At 50.2% G+C, this 21,044-nt stretch overlaps 1 protein-coding gene across 2 annotated transcripts in view; it reads right to left on the bottom strand.

The window, feature by feature from the left end:
- Positions 1–18,358, bottom strand: part of GDPD5 (glycerophosphodiester phosphodiesterase domain containing 5) — a 98,395-nt gene extending 80,037 nt beyond the window's left edge. The window contains exon 1 of one of the 2 annotated variants that reach the window (XM_058825296.1): positions 18,250–18,358. The gene's annotated coding sequence lies outside the window, so the exon portion shown is untranslated. The remainder of the gene's footprint in view (positions 1–18,249) is intronic. The other variant, XM_058825295.1, reaches the window with a different exon arrangement.
- Between the last annotated feature and the right edge of the window lie 2,686 nt (positions 18,359–21,044).

Genomic DNA, 21,044 nt, shown 5'->3' with positions numbered 1-21,044 from the left:
TCAAACGAGCTGGGCACAGCTGAGGTCAGCCTGGTGTTTATCTCCCTCAGAGCTGCCTGTCCTCAGCAAGCCAGGCTCTCCAAACACGGCATTAGTGGGGATCAGCCAGAGCAGCACAGAGCCACCCCCAGCTGTCACCTCGAGGGCACCTGGCTCGTGCCAGCACTGCGCAGGGGACAGCAGGGACAGAGACGCTTCTGGTGCAGGATGGAGGGGACTTTGCATGAGGGACCCATGGCATTGAGCAGCTCTGGTTCAGAACACAAAGCTAAAAAATAAATAAATTTAAAACCAAAACACAAAGTAAGAGTTTGGGAGTCGTTTTTAGCAGCAGAAATATTTCAGTTTCCCCTGGGCGCTTTCGCATTCGGCCGCGGCTAATCTCTGCTCAGACACTCTCTGGTGCCACTGGTTTTGTGTAAGCCCAGGGATTAGAGGGGGTTATTCAGAGGGCCAAGGGCAGCCTGAACAAACAGGAGCTGGCCCACAGTCCCTGCAGCCCCGTGGAACTCAGTGCCCATCCCAAGGATGTGACACAAGGGTTCTCCTGCAGCACCAGCTAAGGCTGGCACCTCTGCCATGGCTGTCTGGGACCACACCAGGGACAGGACAGCAGCCAAAAACAAAAACAAAACCCACCAGAGGCAAGGAGCCTCCGGGAACCCTCACATGGTCCCACCAAGGAGCCTCCGGGAACCCTCACATGGTCCCACCAAGGAGCCTCCGGGAACCCTCACATGGTCCCACCAAGAGCAACACAGCCAGCACACAGCTCCAAGGCAGAAATGTTGATAACAATCTTCTAAAGCCTAAAGGTTCCCTCACTAGGAAGGCCAAGTTTCCTAGATTTTTCATGGGTAGCTGCTTTTAAGAGCAGATCCCACCTAAGTTTATTGCATAAATAAGAAATAAAGTTGTATTGAAACAGAATCATTAAGGTTGGGAAAGGCCTTTTAAGACTGAGTCCAACTATTACCCAGCACCACAGTGTTGTCCCCATGTGCCAGAAATCCCCACAACTCCTGAGCCCTTCCAGGGGCTGTGATTCCACCATTCCCCATGTCAGCCTGCCCCAATGCCTGACCACTCCTCCAAGGCAGAAATTCCTCCTCACATCCAACCTAAACTTCCCCCAGCACTTCCTCCCATCCTGTCCCTTGTTATGTTTGGGACACCACAATCACACAGCAATGCAAGAGGTCTCCAAACAACTGGGGATGGGGATGTTTATCTGTTAACTCTGCTCCTCCCTACACCTCTGAATCAGCCCTGTATTGAACACCTTCCAAAGGTCCCTTCCCTGGGGCAAGGAAATAAAAGGGACACGAGAGAAGGGCAAACAACTTGTGCAGAGTCAGCAGCGAGTTCTGGCTCCTGAACTGATGGGTTTGTTTTCTTCTGAGGAACTGGGATGGAAGGAAGAGGATCAGTGCTTCAGAAAACCACCACTGCCACAGCTGGATCTGTGGAGCACTGCTGATCCAAAGCAGGCCCCAGATTTATTTGCCATCTCTGGACATTCCCAGTGCCGTTACCCCTCAGACAAAAGCAGCAGTGCTTAGCAGAGTGCCCAGTGTCCACAGTCCCAAATTTCTGCATTTTCCTCCAGCAAGGAATGCCAAAGGGAACATCCCCATGGGAGTTATGGTGTCTCAAGAGGAGGGAAGGAGGGATCTCCCCCTGCTTCCCTCAAGTCAGCCAAGAGCCCCAGATCCTCTGCCTGGCCAGCACCAGCTCAACACTGCAGTGTCTGGACCCCTGCTGAAGAGAGATTCACCACTTCCCCCAGATCTCCTCTAAAACTGCTCCCAGAAGCAATTTCTTTATTTATTATCGTAATTAGAAACAACACTAAGCAATCACAGAGAACAAGCCAACAATTCTGCTGCAGCAGCCACCACAATCCCAGCTCCCACAGCATCCCCATCACTCCTGTGCTCCCCTCAGTGAGCTCTCAGTGCAAAAAGTGATTTATTCATCCACTCCTGCCCCCTGGGACAGCACCAAACAGTCTGGACACTAAATACAGCCAAAAACACAGCTTTGGACAGATGCTCAGATCACACTGGGACAGGCTGTTATCATCTGTCAAGTCAGCAAACAGCAGCACTGCCAGGCAGCTCTCCAGTCAATAACCATTTCAGGGGGTTACCTGCAGTTCCTAACCACAGCCTGTGCAAAGGGCACAGAAAGGAGGTTTTATTTCAGATTTCCATGCAAGAACATCCTTTACCACTGCCAAAGGGAAAGAGGCTTTCAATATCCACCACATTTTGTCCTGAAGTGCCAGGTTTCCATCAGAGCACCTCTCACAAGTTCAGACTGTTAATTACTGTGTTTAATTACTGTGTTTACAGAGGGTGTTTGCCTTATCAACAGGATGACTGTCCTGGCATGATGGAATCCCCTAAAACAGGTTCTCATCAGCTGTTGTTTCATCAGACCACATGATTTCCACCTCAGCAGGGAGGGCAGAGCCCCCCAGGGCACGGCTGCCTTTCCATGAGCCCTCCAAAGCAGTCATGGAATATTCACCCAGCTGCCTTTCCCCTTCCTCCCTGGCACAGATCACCAACAGCTCCCTGCAGGAAGCTCCTCTGATAAAGCTGGAAGGACCTGCAAGTTCTTATCTGGAGTCTGGGGGATATTTTCCAAAAGAAACAGGTCAGAGTGGAGTTACTGCAGTATCAGGTGATTACTGATATCCTTAAGCCTGGAATATCCACTGGTTTATCATTCCTGCATGTGGCACATGGAATTGCTCAGTTCTGACTTAAACTCACAGTGAAGTCCCAGTGGAGAGATCAGCATCTCTCCCATGCAACTCTAAGACAGATTTTCCTTGGAAATGCTCCTGAAGGACAAATCCAATCTGATCTCTTGATGAATTCCAGGAATGGGGCAGCCACAGCTTCTCTGGGCAACCCGTGCCAGGGTCCAATCACTGTCTTGGGATTTTTGGGCCTTGAAAAATGACACCAATTAAAAATATTAATCTTGTCTCCCAAAATGGATGCAATTGAAAAGGTTTGAGATGAGGCTGGCAACAAAAAGAGCAATTTTACCCCTCTAAGGAAGAAACTGGCTCTCCCAGGAGAGACTACATGGCCTCAAGAGATGAAACCTAGGAAGTCTGTTAGACTTTGCAGTCACTTGTAGAATCAGGAATCACAGGCTGGAAAATCCCTACAGGATCATGGAGTCATTAACCCAGCCCTGCCAAGTTCAAGGTGAAGGCAGAAGCTGCTCTGACACTTCATTCCCTCCATCAGCACTAACACATCTGGGTTTGGCCGCCCTGTGATGAGGATCTGGGCAGAAATAACAAAGGAAAACAAGAGAGCTGAGCAGGACAAAGGAAGGTAAAGCAGAGACTCAATCTGAGCCCATCCATCATCATCACAGAGCTCTTCCCACGATGGGGAGGAAGGGGAAGGAGCCGTGGGGAACAATTGCTCCAGGGAAGGGGAAGCAGCATTGTTTGAGAGGTTTAACAGAAAAGCACATAAACCAATCCCCCATCCCTCAAAAAAAGGAAAGAAAAAACATTCCCAGAGTCTTGGGGCAGGCTCAGCCCCACCTTGACATCACACCCCTCTCTGAGCCAGAAGGGAAGAGAAGCTGCTTTGTTTGGTTTTCTTCCCCCCAAGCTGCATTGGCAGCCCTTTTCCCCAGGAAGGAAACCTTCCACACTCCCCTTCCCCTCCAGCCTCTCCTCATTCCAGCCCCCAGGAGCCCTGACAGGGCAAGGAAACGGGAGCAGAATGCAGCAGCTCCCCACGGGCCAGGAACTCAAACCCTGGGACAGCAGCACCTCTGCAAGCCTTGCAGGAGCTTCCATGGCAAAGCAGGCAGATCCAGAATACCCTTTTCACTGAGACAATCCCTCTCTTTCCAGCAGGGAAGAGCTCAGGGGCAGCTGGGAGAGACAGGGCTGTGCACATCCTATGTGGAAGGGATCAAGCTCCTGGCTCCATCTCGCTCATCTCCAAGCTCCCCTGCTGTAGCATGATTGCAGCTGAATTTTACTCCACTTAAGCCTTTCCCAAAATACCTGTGCTCCTTTGAGGGACTTCTTCCCCTCACCAGAAGCTCTGCAGAAATTAAATCCTATTAGTGCATCAATCTCATGCAATAACTGTGACATTCTGGGGATTTTCACTGGCAGGCTCAGCAAAAACCAGAGGAGAAATCCTTGAAATGCCAGACATCCAAGGCATCTGAGGCTTCTTTTTGTGCCCAGGATTTAGTGCTAATCCCAGAGCTGCCCAGCTCTGTCCCAGCCTCCTTCCCTACCTTGGGTCACTGCTGTCCCATTCCTGGAAGTGTCCAAGGCCAGGCTGGACAGGGCTTGGAGAAACCTGTTCAGGTTGATGATTTCAAGGTCCCTTCAACCTAAACCAGTCTGTGATTCTGCGATTCCCAATCCCTCAAAGCAGAGGATTTAATGGATCTCAAACGCTGCAGGAGCCTCCCAAGTTCTTCACCACTTCCTTTTTTTCAGTGCTGGAAACATCAAATCTGTGCACCTCTTCCCAAAGCAAAGTGGACACATCTGCTTATCATCAACCAGCCCCATTATCTCTAAACCCTTCCCAACAAATATCCTGTGTTCCAATGCTACAGCAGCAATACCAGAGGAGATCCCACTCCTTCCATACTCTCAAGTTCCCAGAGATGCTCTGGAAATGGGATTCCCCAGCAGGCACCAGAGGATGCTTTATGACACCTTGATTAGCACCTTCCCAAGACAAAACCTGTACAAAACACATCCAAGTGAGCTTTTCCTCATGGCCAGGCTTCCCAAGAGTGGGAATATTCCCTGCCTGGGATTGGCTCTGCACAGAGCTCAGTTCCTCCTGTGGCAGCACTGCACCTTTCCACCCCCCTGCTGTAAAACTGAGTTATTCTGAGCTCAGAACTGACACCAAGTCAAGCTCCATCTGCTTCCACCACTATAAGGACTCCTCTGAGGTTGCTGTGCTGAGCTGCCACGGCTCCCAGCTCAGGGTTTATTCTGGGCTGGGTGCAAGGCAGAGCTTTCGTGCTTTTTAAGTGCTCAGCATCAGCAAGTGGGGAGGCTGGAGCAAGGAGAAAAGCACAACCATGACAGGAAAATCTCAGGAGATGCCTCTCCCCAAAGCCATTTTTTGCCACGTGGAATTTCCGCAAGTTTCAGCAGAGTCAGAGCAGCATCCCACCCACACACTTTAATTCAGAGCTTGTTTTAAATTAAGCTGTTAAAAACTACCAAGAGGTGCAACAGCAGGATAAGAAGCGAATGCCACAGCAGCATTATCTCTGTACCCAACAAGAAACCGGATGAAAAAGACTCAAGGGGTATTTCTGAAAGCAGAGAGGTTTTAGGGAGAGCTGGAGGAGCAGAGAAAGCCGAGCAGGAGCACAGCAGGTGGGCAGGCAGGGATCTGATCCAGAGACACAAATCAGCAGCCACCAGGAGCTGGGTGACAAATCCATTTGTGCTGGGCAAATAAGGACAGCCAAGGCAAGCCAAGGCAAGGCTGCCCATGGCCCAAACCAGCAGCAGAGTCACTGACAGCTCAGAGGTGACGTGTCCCTGTCCCTGTCCCAGCACCTTGTGGGGAGCTCTGCTGCACCCCCAGCTCCTCCAGAGCCCAAATCAGCACTGACATTTCCAGAGATGCTGTCAGCAGCCCTGTTGGGCAGCCACCCACCCATGGGCTGGGCACCTGGAGAGGAGAAAGAGCCAAAGAGAGCTCAGAGCCCTCCCTGTGCCTAAAGGGGTCCAGGAGAGCAACTGGGGCCAAGGGATGGAGGGACAGGACACAGGGAATGGCTCCCATGCCACAGGGCAGGGATGAGCTCAGGACTCGCTGGGCCAGCAGTGCAAGGTCCTGAAGTGCCAGGAAAACATAAACCTGAATGACACACAGGGTTCTGTCACTGCTGTGCCCAGCCTGGCAGCAAACAAACCCACACCACAGCAAAGACCTCGGGGAGATGACATCTCGAGAGGAAATTGCCTTTATTCTCACCTTTTAGCCTGGGTGGACTGATTACTTTGGGGACACTGGATATTCCCTTAGGGACTGGACCCAGACCAGCCTCAAACTCTGTCCTGACAAACCAATTTTCACTTTATTCTTTTTTCCCCCACAACAGCTCACAGGTTGTCCTAAGGAGACCCATGTTCAGTGTGAAACAGAACATTTTTTGAGAGCTGAGTGATGCTGTTGGTGTTCCACCCCCAGAGGGAGGTTATTCCTGGGATCTCCTGTGCTCAGCATCCTCCTCTCACAGGAAAGGGCCACTTCCAGATGGAAATCCAACACATCCCCTGCTCCCAAATCATTCACAGAGCACCCCCAGGGTTTGGGAACCAGGGCTGGGGGCAGCAGGGGCAGGTTCAGCTGTCAGACACCTCCATGTGCCAAAGGCTCTCAGGGAAAAGTGGCCAAAACCAGCTCAGACACCTCCACCCAGCCCCATAAAACCGGGATTTTACTGCTCTCCCATTTATCCATGGGATAAATGCCTCCTCCACACCCCTCAGGCACTGCAAGCAGGGAGCTGAGTGGGTTTGGAGAGCTCTGTTACACTCCCAGGGTAACAGCTCACTCAGGATGAATACAAACAACACTCAGGGAATGGGTTTTAGCTGCACAACAGCCCAGGTGAGCATCCCAGAGGTGGAGAAGCTGTGTCACTGCTGCATCAGAATTCTCCCACTGCCACCTCCACAGCCTGGTGGTCCCAAGGATGCTCTGGGAGCTGGGAATGTTGGCTCAGGATAAACCAGATCCCTGTGCCAAACACGTCCCCCTGCAGAGCCCCCAGAGCTGTTCTGGGCAGGTTCAGCCAAAGCTGAGGGAGTTTCTGGTGTCTGCTGAATGTCCATCACAGCAGGGAAATAAATAACAAACAATCAGAGAACAAGGGTTCATCTTCGGGGTTTTGCACTGGGGAAAAACTGCTGGAAAGGAAAAGGGAAGGAGGAAAACCACCACAGATTGCATTATTCCATTTCCTCAGAGGGCCTGTGCCAGTGATCGTGGCAAAAATTAACATTATCTGAGATTACAATTAAAGCAGAGCAAAATTTCTGTAGTAAAATGCTGGAGCCAAGCAAAGGCTCCCACCCAGCATTTTCCAGACCCTCTCTCCCACCTCAGGCTGCACCACCCTCTAAAAACATCACAATCAAAGAGGTTCTGAAGGCAAAGAGCAGCACCCACAAAGATGGATTAATAGGAACAAACCTCAAGGAAGAAATCAATCTCCATGTCTGCTTTTCTACAGTATCCAAGAGTTCACACCCTCATCTTTGCCCAAAGCAGTGCCATGCCCTTTATTTTTATTTTTTTCTAAGGAACTAGAAAATACACCTATTTTCTTGGCCAAACCAAGGAAAAGAGGGATGATCCCAAATCTTTTCAATATCTGACACCTTTCCTTTGAGTGTCATCATCAGAGCATCACCCTAAGTGATGTCACATTATCTGAGGACAAATAAATGATTTCTTTGTGGTGCTCCAGTGTTTCTCCATTTAAAAGGCAGGACAAAAAGCTCAGTCTTTCCCTGTTCCCATGGGGAAACAGGACGGAGACGGCACAAGCAAGAGCAAAGCCCCCAGAGCTCCAGGATGACCATGGCAGACAGGTCTTAATTTGATTTTCCATCACTTTGGAGTTCTCTAAAAGCCAGACAAGTGGCAAACCCTTTTTTCTCTCTTTTTGTCACATCTGTAAATGATGGGCAAAATGAAAAGATCAGACTCCAAAAACGGTTTCAGCTCTAGAAGCCATTTGTAGAAACCAAACGAAAAAACTAGGAAAAAAACCAGGAAAGAAAAACAGGAAAGAAAAAAAGAAAAAACAAACAGGAAAGAAAAAAAAAAAAAAAAAAACAAAAAAAAAACAAAACAGAAAAAAAAAAAACCCAGAAAAAACCCACACACACAAAAACAAAAAAAAAAAAAACCCAAAAAAACCCCAAAAAAAAAAAAAAAAAAAAAAAAACCATAGAAAAAAAAGCATGAAAAAAAAAAAAACCCAAAACCCAGAAAACCATGGGAAAAAAAAAACAGGGAAAAAAGAAAAAAAAAAGGGAAAAAAAAGAAAAATAAAAGAAAAAATATAAATACAGCCCTCACATTGCACAGCAGGGAGAGGATTTATCACTGCTGGGACACAGGACTTTCCCCACAGGCTGCCTTCCCAAATTCCCAATCCTCCCAGCTGGCAGAGAGCCCTGGGGGGAATCCAGACACCCAAGCAGTCCCTGGACATCCACTCCCAGCACCATTTACTCCCAAGCTCAGCCACTTGCAGCAATATTTATTTTTGTAATCCCAGCTCCAGAGCTGTTCTCCACAGCTCTGCCATTTAGCAAGCATTAAACCCAATGGGGCATGAGACACAACAGGGTTTTCCTCACAGCCCTGTCCAAGAGCTGACAGCCACAAGTCTTTTAGGCAGGATTTATTTCATACCTTTCCTTCACAGGAAAAAAAAAAACAAAAAAAAAAAAAAAACAAAAACCAAAAACCAACATAAAGCCAGAAAAAAACGTAACAGCATTTTGGAATCAAACATATGGGATCAGTCACCAAATGTGGGAGCAGAATATCTCATAAGCTTCAGGCAATGCTGAAACACAGCAATAAGTTTTAGGGTGGCCAGACAAAAGCAAGCAGGAGAAGACAAACTCCAGGCTGCCCCACAGTTGTAGTTCACTTCCAGCTTGAAGCACAAAACCCCTTCCAAAAAGGAAGAATTGGCTCAGGGGTCCAGTTTGCAGCTCTCCATGTCAAAAGGAGATTTGAGGTCACTGCAACCCCTTCCCTTGGTGTTTCCTGGCTGTGGTTTTTAGACCAGGGAAATGTGGCAGTGCCTCAGTCCTGAGGGGCTGGAGCTGCCAGGAGCACCAAGGATGCTCCTTCTCCCCATCTTCACAGTCAATCCAGACAGAACCATCAGCAGATCCACTCTGGGAGACATCAGATGGCTTTGCTGGGTCAGGCACTGGAATTGCACAGCCCCAGGAGCTCCTGTCCCCACTGATTTTAACTGCAGGCTGCTGTGACACAGCCCAGGCAGAGGCACCAGGGGCTGATAAAGCCCCTGAGCTGCTCACACAGCTGAGAGCAGCAAGTGCTGGCTGGGAAATTGGGAACAGTTTGGGAGCTCCAGGGTCAGGCTGACCTTGGGCACAGCAGCAGGGAACAGCAACCAGCATTGGCTCCCAATTCTGCCCAAACCCATCTCCTCAGCAGCTCCAGGCAGGGCTGATTCTCCTCAGACTGAGCCCAGCTCAGCAGCCTAAAGCCTGGCTTTGAGAGGGACAGGACACAGGGAATGGCTTCCCACTGCCAGATGGGATTTTGGGAAGGAATTCCTGAATGTGAGTGTGCCCAAAGCAGCTGTGGCTGCTGAACTGGTCTCAATCTGAGGAGCTTCACCCTTTGGCAGCTTCAATCCAATGTTTGCTCACCCTTGCAGAGGTCAGAGCCCTGAGGCAGCACCAAGGTGATGCAGGAAATCTGTGCTCCCTGCACTGGTATTTAGTGGCTGCACAAAGAGCAGCCTGGAGAGATGCAAGAATCCCTAGAATCCCTAAATTTAACTCACAGCATCCTTAAGTTTGGAAAACACCCCTAAGATCTTTGAGTCCAGCCAGTAACCTGACTGTGCTGGGTCCAGCATTAAACCATGTCCCCAAGTGCCACACCTGCAGTCCCCAGGTGCCACACCTGCACCTCTTTTTGGAGATGTGACACCTCCAATCCAGCCTGTTCAATCCATGCTGAGAGCAGCCAACACCTCATTACCCTCACACAGAGAGCACAACCAGCAGGCAGCTGCCCTGCACTTCACAAACCTTGATCCCAAAACTGTATTTGAAACCTTGCAGTTCACAAACCTTGATCTCAAAATTTAAATTAAAGAAAAGAACCCCAAAAAGCTCAAAAAACTCAAAAACCCAACAAAAAACCACCAAAAATCCCAAAACCAAAAAAACCCAAAAAACCCCCCAAAACCCCCCACAAAAAAAAAACCCAAAAAAACAAAAACCCCAAAAACTCCAAAAAAACCCCAACCCCCCCAAAACAAAAAACAAAACAAATAAAAAAGCCAACCAAAAAACAAACCAAAACCCAAAAAAACCCCAAAAAACCCAAAACACCAAACAAAATAAACCAAACAAAAAAACCCCCAAAACCAAAAAAAAAAAACCACAAAAACCCCCCAAAAAGCAACAAAACCCCCCTAAAAAACAAAAAAAACCCCAAAAAAACAACAAAAAAACTCCCCCCCCAAAAAAAAAACAGCAAAAAAAAAACACAAAAAAGGAAAAAAAAAAAAAACCAAACAAAAAAAAAAAAAAAAAAAAAAAAAAAAAACCAAAAAAAAAAAAAAAAAAAACCACAAACAATAAACCCCCAAAATACAAAAAAAAAAAAGAAATAAAAATAAAAGGAAGGCACCCTGGAGGGGGACTTACAGAGCAGCAGCCCCAGCACAGTTGCTGCCTGGCTGCGTTGTGCTGAGGGAGCCAGGGCAGCCCCAACCCGAAGCCCTGCTGATATTCAGGGTTAATAGAGCCGATAAGGGCGAGCTGGAACAGCTCTTACGCACTGCAGGTTTTATCTGAGGCACAGCACACTTGTTACAGACCCTCTCTTATCAGCACTGCAAATATCAGCCCAGATAAGGGCAGGCACAAAATGCCTGGGAAGGTGCAGAGAGTGGAGCGGGCACGTTGGGGTTTGTGACTCCTTTGGCCTCAGCTGCCCTTGGTGCTCACCCCACAGCTCCACATCCAACCCCAAATCTGCTCCAGGAGAGCAGCAGAGCAGGATCCAAGCCAGGCTTCAGGATCTGTCCTTCCAGGGAACCCTGCAGGTGAGCTGCAAAGTTCAGGGAAATAAGGGGAAAGCCAGTATTTCCCCTGAGATGGGAGAGAAGTCAAAAGAGCAAAGTGATTTCCTCACGGGTCCAATACAGCTCAATATAACCAATTACCCCAGAAATTTGGATTTAAGGACTCTGTTGAACCCCTTCTGTCATGAGAGTGAGCTGAGTCTTTGAGAAACAGAGGACTCAAAAATTAAGGCTTATTGTGCTGTTAGAAGTGGATCTGTACCTGCTCATCACAGGGCAGCTCTGAAAGCCTGGACACCAGGTCAGAGCTTCCCAACAAGCCCCCAGGCTTCTCTCCTGAGCCATACTGTCACTCTAACCCTGGGGTGGCCATCACATCAGCTCCAGGAGGGATTTCCAGCCCAGCAGGAGCTCCCAAATCCAATCCAATCCAATCCAATCCAATCCAATCCAATCCAATCCAATCCAATCCAATCCAATCCAATCCAATCCTTGCCATGAACAAGCCAGCCTTCCTCCTGACGCCCCAGAGCATCCAGAGGAGCCATCCCCTGCCCCAGGGGACACTGAGGCAGAGATTCCCTTCCCAGCACCACTGCAGAACGATTCCCTGCAGCTGCTGGGGCTCAGCCAAGCCCAGCACCAGGCTTGGAGCTGAAACCTGCCCAGGTGCACAGCCAGGGAAGGACAATCCCCTCCCACACTGCCCATCCCTCTAAGCCCACAAGCAGCTTTATTTACTTCCCTCGGCAGAGCAGAACCATGCCAGGAGCCCTGGCAGGGTTTGTGTTTGGGGAATCACAGTGACCTTGTGAGGCACAGAGGGCTCTCCCTGCCAGCTTCAGGCACACCAGAGCAGCTTTATCCCCACCACACCAACATCTCAGCATCTGCAGCTGTCTCACAGCACATTCCTTCCGCACTCAGCTCTCCCAGAGCAGGAGCCTGGAGATCCAAATCAAAAAAACCCCAAAACAAACACATCCCTGTGCAGAGGAGACAGATTAGGGACCAGTTGTGATAAGGGAAAGCATCTCCAGCCGAGCTGTCAACCTTGCACTTTAAATCAGCCTTTTAATGAGGGCTGCGAGCTCTCTGCCTCCCGGTGATTAACTCCCAGCTAAAGAGGAGCTGAGCTGCTTCACTCTGACAGCAGATCCTGCCTCCACCCAGCACCCAGGAAAGCAGGAGATGATCCTGCAAGCTGCAGCCACCACCAACTGATGCCAAAACCCATGCAGGGAGGGGAAATCGCCCCAAAAACCACAGCCTGCCACCACTCTGTATTCACAAAGCACCAAATGCAGCACAGAAAGCGCGGTGGGAGCTCCCAGTCCCCAGCTCCAGGGCACAGGGGAAAAGGAGACAGCAATACCTGTATTTTTGGAAGGCGTTTTGGTATCTCAGAGCTGGAAAACAGGGATTACAAATCCAGTGTCCCAAGTGCACAGCAATCCTCGATGATGAGTGTAATTAGCACGTGAACAGGAACACATCTAAAAATAGGTGTTTGAGAAAGTCTCACCTCACCTCATGGCTTGATGAATCCCAGGGCTCCCAAATCCCCAAATGCACAGACCTGAAGGCCTGCTCAGGCACTATTGCTGGGCAGATGTCTAAGATCAACCATGGATGGAGAAATTCCAGCCCAAAATGCTTGAGGGAAACAGAGCAAATCACACCTGGACACCCAAAACACAACCTAGGAGCTGCCTCTTTGCTGGGCTTCAAACTGCAACAGGACTGACTGACAGTCTGAAATCTCACTGACAAGATTCCTGAATAATTACTAGGCAGATGGACACCAAAATTCCCACAATATCTGCAAATAATCACTGCTTGATCAGGAAACTGCCTAAAAACCATCACCTACCTGACAGCCTTGAGGAATAATTTCTTTACAGGGCTGCTTCATGCAAGAAAGGAGAATTACAGAATCATCACAGAAAGGTTTGGGTAGGAAGGGGTCTTAAAAATCATCATTTTCCATGGGCAGGGACACCTTCCACTAGCCTAGGCTGGTCAAAGTAGTTGGAAAGAGACAGCCTGGATATGAACATACACTCCACACCTTCTCCAAAAGAGCCTTTTCTTCCTCTGAGGAAGGTCAAGGGGTTGGATGACTCTTTGCTACACCAACAGCTGGGACATGCAGGAAATATTTTAATCCCAAGGGAAGCATTAATTAGCACTTGGCAAAAAAAAAAAAAAAAAAAAGGCAAAAAAAAGCACCAATCCAGACGACAAAATCCACCCAAATATCAGAGAGTGCCCTCAGCACGGGGGTAAATCCCTGTAAACAAACCTAAGCCCTCTCTGTCCATCCCAGGGACTGGGTTTAAGCTGTACCCTGGGAAGCCCCCAGCCCTATCCTGTCCCTTGGGGGAGCACTGAGGACACAGATCCCAGTTTTATCCCCATTCCCCAAGGTTTCACTCAGACAGGAGCCCTGCAGTCAGCACACAGGGCTCAGATGGGCTCGCACACAGGGACACCCCCAAGGGCCACGTCCCTCCCTCCTGGCAAGGCCCAGGGCAATTTCACAGCACAGCAAGCCAGCCTTGAGCCTCAAATCCTCCCCAGGCTCTTAAGTGCCCTGCTCAGGATTAGCCCTGCTTCCCAAGAATCTTGTGGAACGCCCTGAGCATCCCCTAGCACCGTCAGGCGCCAATTCCCAAGTCAGGAAATGGAATGCGTTTTGTTTTGCTGCAGCTCTGCAGAACACTGACTTGATTTTAGACTTGATTTATGATTAGGTGACTGTCAGCTCAGGAGATTCATCAATACGAGCTAAGTGGCCCAAATATAATCTCCTAGAATGGCTCAGGAGAACACGTGGATGGATGTTGGAGGGTACAACCGGTCCATTACATCTTTTTAAAGGCTACACCCAAAAATACCTCTTAGAGGAAACTCTGGGTTTCACCTTGGACTATTTCAGTCACATCCAAGCTGCTTTCCCTGGGCAAACGTGAGCCTGGAACTCAGCACAGCTAAAAACAGCCAAGGACCAGAATATTTCTGTTCTGTGCATTTCACCTCGGGCTGGGGGAGGGACAAAGTTTCATTTCACCTCAGCGAGGAGGAAAGGGAAGCAAAACACAGGGGCCAGACATTTATGAAGAGGTTTTACAAGTTGCAGCAGGATTTAAAGAAAATAAAAAATCAAAGGCAAGCTGACATCTAAGGGGGAAAGTGGGAGAGAAAAAGCTGCTGTGGCACAGCACCACGTGGTGAAACTCTGAAAATGAAACAGATTCTCCCGAGCATTCCCAGCCAAGAAGAGAATAAACTCACAGTCCATCACCTCCAGGATCCAGCAGCCTGGAGCCCCAGCTCCTCATGGAAAGTGTGGCTCCAGGGAGGGCAGGAGGGCTCACGTCTGTCAGGACTAAGCAATTACACTAAAACCAGCCCAGGCTCTTTCCAAGGAAGAGATTAACCACCAGCAGGGCTCTGCAAATACAGGGATGGTGCCCAGATTTGTGCAGCACCCCAGGAAAGGTGCAATTTCTCCTATCCCCAGTTCATCCTTCATCCAGCAGGGAGAAAAAAAAAAAGAAATAAAACCAGCTCAAGAGTCCCACCCACAAAAAGCAGTCCAAAAAAGAAACATTTTCATTTTCGTTTTTCATCATCAGGACCAATCCTGCCCAAGGACCAGGAGAACAACAAAAAAGTCAGAGCTCAATCCCAACCTGAGATGGATTCCAAATGTGGAAACATGGAATGCACAGAGGCACAGACACAAAAACCTTCCCAGCTGCCATCCCAGAAGCTCCTTGTTTGAACACCCTGTACCTTGAAGCCACTCCTTGGCAGAAATCTTCTACAAATATTTAATTGCATATAAAAAATAAAACCTTTTTTTGTTGTTTGTCAGGCTATTGAGCAACGACAGACTATTGCACCAAATATTCAGGCAGTTGCCCTGCCAGTATCTGTGGGTACTTCTGGAGGAAGTGGAGAGAACACAGTGGTTTGCTAAAGAGGAAAAAGCAGCAAAGCCAAACACCAACATGCAGTAATTTAATTTTTTTTTTTTTTAAAGTCAAGACATGCATTAAAGTAGCTGTATCTAATCACTGTTTATAGAGGGGCTGGCAGGCAAAGGCAACTGCCATAAAGTCTTTTAAACCCCTTTTCCCAGCACCATGCTCAGAGTGTTCCTGCAAAGGGCAGTGGGCACCAGGAGCAGGGTGGAGGGGGATATTTGGGAAGAAGGGAGGGGGATGAGGAGCCTGGCTCCTAAACCCACCCTGGTGCTGGACTCCTGTGAGGAGGTGGCAGCTCCTGTGCTGCTCAGCAGGGACAGGGAACGGGCTCCTTGGGGTGACACTGCCCTCTCCTGAGCACGGGCACTGCCCAGCTCAGCGCTGCCCACAACAGGGATTCCGGGCAGCCCTGAAACGCCCTGCAATAATAAATAAAATAAAGCACCACTCACCCACGGCAGCTCCAGCACTGGCTGGGGTGCAGGACAAGACTCAAACACCCCATATTGAGCTCGTTGGAGCCTAATTAGCAGCGGCTGCAGCCTAATGAAGCAAAGTGGCTGCCAGGTGGGTCCCAGCTCATCTCAAAGGGTGCAATTGGAGGAGCTTTAAGGTCCCTTCCAACCCAAACCATCCCACAAAATATCATTGTGAAGGTGCAAAGCATCTCAGGAACAGGAGCACCACCTCTGTGGGTGCTTCATCTCAAGAAAAAGGAGATTAAAGCACTGCAGACTCCAAGGAAAGCGTGTTCCTGCCCCACTGTGTTCGTAGGAAAGCCCTGAGTGCCCCTCCAGGTCCAGCCCCACCTTCCCCACAAGCCCTGAGCTGCACCAGGCGTATTTCAAATCTACAATCATTGCCTTTTATCTTCACCCTCAGGAAAACTCACAGAGCAAGTCAAAGGACAATATTCCCCCCAGGTGTGTCTGGTTAAAGGGCACCCAGACCTCACTGCCACCACCCTTGAGCATCAAAGTGCCTCTGACACAAATCAGGGTGAAGGAGCCACCTGCTCCCTGCATCTCTAACCTCCAACTACAACAGCACTTGCACCTGGGAGTTACTCCAACCCACGTGTTAAAAACCCACAAAAAACACCCCTAAATACACTGATTTTGGCAAGGTGACTTTAAGGCAGTTACTTGAGATCAAATACATCAGGGTACACAGTTAATGGGTAAAAGTACAACAAAGGGCTGTCCCTTCACAGCTGGTTCTGTGTCTCGTTATAACCTTCCTGGTTTATCAAGGAATTTATTGCCTTGCTAAAAACCAAACCCTTTGTCATTAATTCTGAGCCAGCAGTTTCTGAATGTACAACGTGACACCAAATCAATTGATCTGACCAAGACTCATTTTCCTTCCAAGACAAACACCGGTCGTGCTTTGCTGAATTCATGGCAGGGAAAAGTGTAACAAGCAGAACACGCTCATTTAGCAAAAAAAGTACAGCTTGACAGAGACACCCACTCTAAAATTAACTCTGCCATCAAAGCAGGGCTTGTATTTGCCTCTGAAGAAGCAGCTCCTAAATCACAGAGAAATATTCTGCAGCTCCACATTACTGGGGTAGCAGCGTGAAGATGTTGCAAAGCTTGGCAGAGGAGGAGATGTTAAAACAACAGGCTTTAAGGAGTCAGGATGCATCACTGCTCAGGTGGATAAAGGCTGGCTAATGAATTAATGGACCATTTTCCATAGCAAGCTGATGAGGAAAATGGACATGCCAGACAAAATGCGAGGCAGGAAATCCATTTACCTCAGCTTTTCCCCGGCCACACCTGCCAAGTGTAAGCTGGCGATTTGTGAGGGGGAAAGAAGGGAGAAGGCTGTGAGCCTGCATGGGTGATCCAAACCCCCAAAAAGCTCTTTAAGAAGCAGCACCACTCTGACTTGTACTTGCTAACCAGCAGCAATCTAAATTTCCTGGCAGCTGGAGCATCCTGAGGAGACTCCAGCACCTGGGATTTATGTTCTCCGTGTACAATGTAACTTTCTAATGGAGAAAAATCTGCACGGGCTCCTTCCCACCGGGACAAGGAGCCAGCAAAGAGAACCATAATTCATTATTTTTTAAGTTCCACATGCAGCATGGCTCTGCCTGGTTCTGACATCTATCCCTAATCCCTCTCCAGCCCAAAATAACCCTTAAGCCAACACGATTACACACAGCAAGGGCGGCTGTAAGGACCCAGCCCTAAAGTCCCAGAGCACGGCGAGTTCCACTCAGCCAGGTTTTTCCTGGCTGGAGAATCCCCATTTCCATCTCGCCAGGGGTGAAATTTCACAGCTTCCACACCAGGAATTGCTCCAGCAGCCCCTTTCCAGAGCAGGGCTCACATACCGACTGCAACTCCTCCATGCCCAGTTTTCCGGGCGGGGAACAGACAGGACGTGGGTGAGGGCTCCAATAAAACAGCAACGAGACTATTTCCCCTCTCTATTTTCCCTCAATTACTCTTTTTTTGAGTTAGTTTCTTTGCCAAGCATCAAGAGAAAGTGACACCCTCTTATATACACCTTTTTTCACCCTCTCTGCTCAGTGCTCGCTGGACATTTGGGGTCTTTAAGCTGCCGGGGAATGTCTCCAGGAGCCATCCAGGACATCCCTGAGCATCCTCAGGGAGCTGGATGGGCGCCGAGCGCTCCTCCAGCTGGACCAGCAACAACAAATAAATAAATCCCTCTCGGGATTGTGCTGCCTCAGGATTTTACAGCTCCGGACAGCAGCGGTGCGAAGCCCTGGACGGCGGGACGCTGCAGATCCATCATCTCACACCGAACCGGAGCGCTCCCTGCTAAACAGGCAGGGCCCGAAGGGGAGCGGCGCTGTCCGGATCCACCCCCGGACACTTCGGGAGTCCCGGGGACCGGAGGGGGCTCCCCCGGGTGGGTGCGCACCCACATCCCACATTCCCAGCACCGGGAGCCGCCGCTCGCATCCCCAACTCGGCTCGGGATGCTGAGAGTGGGGTGGGGAGCGGGCACGGAAACACAAACACCTTTGGCGGCAAAGCACACACCTTTTGGGCAAAGCACACGCCTTTGGGGGCAAAGCACACACCTTTTGGGCAAAGCACACGCCTTTGGGGGCAAAGCACACACCTTTTGGGCAAAGCACACGCCTTTGGGGGCAAAGCACACGCCTTTGGGGCAAAGCACACGCCTTTGGGGGCAAAGCACACGCCTTTGGGGGCAAAGCACACGCCTTTGGGGGCAAAGCACACGCCTTTGGGGCAAAGCACACGCCTTTGGGGCAAAGCAGCGCAGCTCCGGACCCCGCAGCAGCTCCGGGGGGTGCCACCAGCCCGGCAGCGCTGTCCCAGCCGCAGCCGCTCAGCATCCCCGCAGCCCCCAGCCCTGCCCTGCCCGCCCTCCCCGTTACCTGCAGCCGCCGGCAGATCCGCCAGGTTGCCGAGCCCCAGGAAAGGGCAGCCCGGCCCCGGCGGCGGGGCAGTGCCAGGGCCGGCAGCGAAGGGCGCAGGGACGGCGCTGGCCGCGGCCCCGCAGCCCGGCTCGGCTCGGCTCGGGAGCGGGGCGGGCGCTGGGCCGGGCTCGGCTCCGCCCCGGGCGGCGCGGGAGGAGCGCAGGGACGGCGGCAGCAGGAGGAGGAGGAGGAAGAGGAGAAGGAGAAGAAAAGGAAGCTGCACCCAAGCGTGCGGAGTTCTTCTGTTTTGGGCTGCGAGCGAACCCCCCACCAGAACTGTGGTTCCAGAACGAGTTCCGATTTTGGGGGACAATGGAAATGTTGGAGCACCCTTGGCGCTGTGACGGGGCTTTGGGAACGCTGAGCCCCTAAAGGGCAGCGAGCACCCCGGAATCACAGAACGGGTTGAGACGGAAGGAAACTTACGGATCATCGCATTCCAAACCCCCTTTCCACTGTCCCGGGTTGTTCCAAGCCCGTCCAGCCTGGCGTTGGACACTTGCAGGATGGGGCAGGAGGGATGTTCTGTGTTCCCCCCTAGGTGAATAAAAAAGGTCGGGTGCAGGTTTGGGCTGTGCAGCCTCCTGATTTCTCCGCACCTTTCCAACTCGCCCTTCGTTTTTTCTACCCCTTTATCACCTGCACCTGGCCCTGCGTTAGATCCTGAACTCCCAAGTGTGCAGGTGGACCTGATCTCCACACTGAGGCCACCCTGCTGTGGCACTTTGGGAAGGATGAGTGTTCTGTTGGACCTACGCCATGCTCAGGACTTGTTTTCCTCCCACTGCAGCAGCTCATGTTATTTGGGATGAGAAGGGTGCCCAGGCCTGCCCAGCTCTGTGGCCAAAACTCAGCTGTGTCCTGGCTGTGAATCCTTTGCCCTTCTTGATGCAAGGTGACAAAACACTTGGCTGACAGCAATGGATTCATTTTTTTCCCTGCAAATTGGCCATTTCCCACTTTTTTGGCCCAGCCCTGAAGTAGACTGATCCAAGCAGAGCAAAACGAAGGGATGTGCTGTCAAAATAACAAGCAAGCACAAGCCAAATGCCAGACTCCACTGAGGCAGACTAAGCTGAGAGGTCGCTGGCAACTGGCTCTTTTCCTTGGAGAAACAGAAATAATCCTGCTGCACCCAGCAGTAGGGAAAGACTGGAGGTGAAAAATGAGAATTTAGACCCTGATCCAAGCAAGGAGCAGCACAGCAGAGGAGCTGTGGGGTTGAGGTACAGGCAGTTGTCCTCGCAGCCCTTTGCCAAGTGCTTCTCCTTCCAGCCCTGCTGATAGGAGACATTTCAGAATCACAAGCCTGAGAGCTGTGATTACCTTAAATCCTGATGGAAATCTCTCCTGTGGGAGCATTTTATTTACTGTGGTTGTGGGTCCACAGCAGAGCTTTAGGATGTGTTTTCCTGCAGGCTTGGGGTGGATGTGCAGGAGGGGATGGGACAGATGCAGATATTCCAAGGCAATAACAAAGTCTGGAGCCTTTGCCAAACTTTAAACATCCTTGGTTTTGTGCCTAAGGATTGCCTTTTAACTTCAGCAGAAAGAGTTCAGCCCTTTGTAAGATCAAGGGGAAAATCCTTTTTTCTGGCACCAAGAGGAAATACTCTTCAAACTCGTGAGGTTCCAGAAATCCTGCAGATGCTCCCAGCACCAGGCAGTCAGTTCCTTAGAGCATCCATTTGCTGAGAAAAATGCCTCTGAAAAGAGACAGAGTTTGCACATTTCCAGAATATTTCTGTGATTTGGCCGGTTGCATCTGACACAGGATCCTGCCAGGATGCAGGGCTGGGGAAGGATTTGTTCTCCAGCCACTCCAAGCAGCTGTGAGGACAAGGACAAAGCAAATATAAGCACAAGGACCACCTTTGCCACCTGAAAGCAGCACTTTGGCTGCTAAGGGCCGGGCAGTTTCAAAGAAAAGCCACTGAAGGAAACTGACCATGAATTTCCATTCAGCCTCTGGGAAAACAGATGCAGTTCTGGACAGGAAAGGTTGGTTTCAGATTTATAAGCTCCTTGTCCCATGCTGAGAGCCTTGAATGCTCAAAGCTACTTTAAATATCTCCCTTTGGCATGGGAGGGATTTCCGCTGGGCTCATTCCTCACATGTCCACCAGCTTCACTTCCAAAGGATGCAGCTGTAAAGGGCTCCTGAAAACCCCTGGTGACACTCCCTGTGTGTGACTCCCTGTTTCAGCTGCTCCTTTAGGACCTGGCTTAGCTCTAAACCAGGCCTGAGTTTGGGCATTTCACATCCTGAAAGCATTTTGTTACATGCTCATGGAAGGGAAAATCCCTCCAGAAGGGAAATTTCCCTGGCAGGGAAGTACAAGGCTGACAGCTCAGAAGGGCATCAAGGCAAATGCTCAGAGGAGCCACTGCTCTGGTCTTTGGTTGGGATGGATGGGGAGGGAGGTGCTGCAGGTTCCTACAAGATTAGGATCAAGAGGAATGGGCTGATTAGTCCTTAAACTCAGCACCAGCCTTCTCCAAGAAAAAAGTGCTGTTCTATCCCCTCTGTGGCAGAAAAAAATCCCGGCTGGGGCAGCCTGGGAGCAGGCCGGGCAGGGAAGGAAGCGAGCAGAGGGACCCACCATTGTTCTGCCCCTGCAGCTCCTGGGGAATGCAGGGCACGCAGGAGGGAGCTCCGTGCTTTCCTGTGTTTGTGCTGCCCGTGTTTTCATTAAGGTCCTTTTTCCTACCTCTTTCTGCAAGGCCTTTGTGCCTCTAATAAGTGCAAGGAA

This window comes from Ammospiza caudacuta, chromosome 2, assembly GCF_027887145.1.
Source record: "Ammospiza caudacuta isolate bAmmCau1 chromosome 2, bAmmCau1.pri, whole genome shotgun sequence".
Classification (NCBI taxonomy): domain Eukaryota; kingdom Metazoa; phylum Chordata; class Aves; order Passeriformes; family Passerellidae; genus Ammospiza; species Ammospiza caudacuta.
Note: the sequence above shows the minus strand (reverse complement) of the source record. Positions and strands in the feature narration are given on the sequence as shown.